The sequence below is a fragment of the Chrysochloris asiatica genome, unplaced genomic scaffold, assembly GCF_000296735.1.
Source record: "Chrysochloris asiatica unplaced genomic scaffold, ChrAsi1.0 scaffold00031, whole genome shotgun sequence".
In the NCBI taxonomy this organism is placed as follows: Eukaryota; Metazoa; Chordata; class Mammalia; order Afrosoricida; family Chrysochloridae; genus Chrysochloris; species Chrysochloris asiatica.
Genome location: NW_006408549.1, coordinates 21,016,429 through 21,019,574, shown reverse-complemented (window position 1 = coordinate 21,019,574; position 3,146 = coordinate 21,016,429). Strand labels below are relative to the sequence as shown.

The 3,146-nt window shown below is 38.2% G+C and overlaps 1 pseudogene; it reads left to right on the top strand.

Annotated features, from left to right (window-relative positions):
• The first annotated feature begins 1,084 nt into the window (after positions 1–1,084).
• Positions 1,085–1,702, top strand: LOC102836665 (annotated as a pseudogene).
• Positions 1,703–3,146: the final 1,444 nt, after the last annotated feature.

Here is a 3,146-nt window from a genome sequence, read left to right as displayed (position 1 = left end):
TGATCTGGATATGTTCTTTTTGACAATGAATGCAACACCACTCCTCTTCAATTTGTCATTTCTAGCATAGTAAACCGTAGATATCCATAGACATAAGCTATGTTCACCAAAATCAGATTTATTGGAGTAAAGATTACATTTTATCTCTTTGTATGAATTCTGCTCCTTATTTATGTCCTAATTTATGAAAAGCTAAAACCATGAATACAGGTGCTATTTACTGGCTCCCCAAGCTCCCTGACATCTTATGAACTGACTAGCAGGCTCAAGAGACAAGTAAAATGTGTGAATGCTTTCAATGGGCCAGGGCTTGTGAGTTGGGATCTTGGACTGGAACATGGAGACAGGGCATGCTTACCTTGTTATTTTATAGAAGTTTTTATTTGGGAGAAGAGATTGGTTTTATTGTTATACCATTGAGTTTTACCATAGTAACCTGTGTGTACAGCATTAGATTTCAAATGCAAACCATATGGACTTTGACCATATTTGGTCATTTCAGCTTTTAGCAGCTTTGCCACAGATAAGTGACTATATTTATGAATACCCGCCTATATCATGCCTTATAGAAATGTAGTATAGGGCTCAAAAAAGGTCTGATTTTGGTGGTCTTGGCCAAGTGCTACTCATGAAGGTGGCTTCAGTAGACATTAGTGGCGTGGTGTAAGTTGTGTTGGACTCAGGATGTAGATTGCTATCCCTAAGCATTGACCTTTATCAGTGTCTTTAGACCTGATAGTGCTAACTAGAATAACATGTTGGGGGAAATTCCATGCACTGCTTCTAAAAGCAAGGCAATGTGATTACTTCTGTGCTAGAGGACTAAGGAGTTTGATCTCAGCTGTTGGCACTTGTCTGTTGAGTCTATAGTGCTGCTATAACAGAAATTCCAAAAGTGGATGGCTTTAAATTTTGGGTGGAAGCAATAGCTGAGTGGTGGTGGCTGCTGATTGTGTTCTAGGATGACAAAGTCAGGGAAGACATGTGCCCTTCCGGAACAGTATCTCATTACTTTCCTTTGATTACTCGTGGAGCGGAGAGTCAGGGTGGCAGTGGTGGCAGTGGTGGTGGCAACTGCAATGACATGTCCAGCATGAATTCTGAATATGATTATTTATTCAACTTACTTCTGATTGGAGACTCTGGTGTTACAAAGTCTTGCCTTCGCCTTAGGTTTGCAGAGGATACATACACAGGAAACTACATCAGCACAATTGGTGTGGATTTCAAAATAGGAACTATAGAGTTAGATGGGAAAACAATCAAGCTTCAAATTTGGGACACAGCAGGCCAAGAAAGATTTCTAATAATCATGTCCAGTTATTACACAGGAGCCCATGTCATCATAGTTGTGTTTGATGTGACAGACCAGGAGTCCTTCAACAATGTTAAACAGTGGCTGAAGGAAATTGATTGATATGCCAGTGAAAACATCAACAAATTGTTGGTAGGAATTACATGTGATCTGACCACAAAAAAGTAGTAGACTACAAAACAGCAAAGGAATTTGCCGATTCCCTTGGAATTCCATTTTTGGAAACCAGTGTTAATAATGCAACGAGTGTAGAACAGTATTTCATGACGATAGCAGCTGAGATTTAAAAAGCTGATGGGCCCTGGAGCAACAGCTGGTGGTGCAGAGAAGTCCAATGTTAAAATTCAGAGCACTCCAGCCAAGCAGTCAGGTGGAGGTTGCTGCTAAAATTTGGCTCCCTCCTTTTCTCACAGCAATGAATTTGCAATCTGAACCCAAGTGAAAAAACAAAATTGCCTGAATTGTACTGTATGTAGCTGCACTACAACAGATTCTTACCATCTCCACAAAGGTCTGAGATTTCAAATGGTTAGTACTAACTCTTTTTTTATTCCCTTGACTCAAGACAGCTAACTTCATTTTCAGAACTGTTTTAAACCTTTGTGTGCAGGTTTATAATATAATGTGTGCAATCCTTGTTGCTTTCCTGATATCAGATGGCGTGGTAGGTTAGAATATATTTTGTTTTGATGTTTATATTGGCATGTTTAGATGTCGGGTTTATTTAGTCTTCTGAAGATGAAGTTCAGCCATTTTATATCAAACAGCATTACCAGTGTCTGTCACTTTCCACTAACAAATTTTAGTGAGTTGTTATATGTAAGATCTGATTTGCTAGTTCTTCCTTGTCGAGTTATAAATGGAAAGATTACACTATCCGGTTAATAGTTTCTTCATACACTGCATATAATTTGTGGCTGCAGAATATTGTAATTTGTTGCATACTATGTAACAAAACAACTGAATATATGTTTAATAGATATTGTACTTATTGGAAGTAATATCCAACTATATGGTGATAACATTGTTTTAATTCTATGGTTACAGGGAAATATAACTGTGCATGATACCCAAGCCATTTTTGTGTGCAACCAGGGCATCTTAGAGCCACATCCAATATACCTTCCAGATAGTACCTGATGAAACACCTGGGGAGGTATCTATGTGGTTCAGGATTTAACCAGGAATATTAAATTGTATGGAAAACAAGTAAGTTTAGAATGTATACTATTTAGCCTATAATTTTATCCTTCTCTAAAACCATGTGGAATGGCTTCATTTATTATCCACGTTTTGTTACTCACTGTGGTAGGATGGCAGCAGCACACTCTTCCTAACTGGCTGCAAGCAGACTAACACATGTGCTAGTATTTGTTCTTCTGACTCAGATGTCAGCTGTTTTATCCTCCGCCATTGTATAGCATAAATTGGAGGAAAGTTAAAACATTGATGTAGAAAGCAGGAAATTCACTGTGTGTCCTAATTTTAGAAATTATACCCCTAAAAAATTAACCGAAAGCATAAATGCAGGGTGAGAATTTAAAGTGAGAGAAATATATTTATTTGGGTGGAATTTTGCACATAATGGAAATATCCATTAAGATCTTAGGGTTTTGTTTTTATTGTGGGAAACAAAAACCTCCCACTAACACTGGCGTTTTAACATGATTGAGGTCAAGGGTTTTTCTTTGGGGTTGTTGAAGTAGTATCTCAAACAATTCTTCACATGGGAGCTTAGGATGTGACTGCTGAGCAACACATTTTAGGGTTGTTGTTGTTGTTAAGTGCTGTCGAATCGGTTCTGACCCATAGCGACCCTGAACAGGGTTTC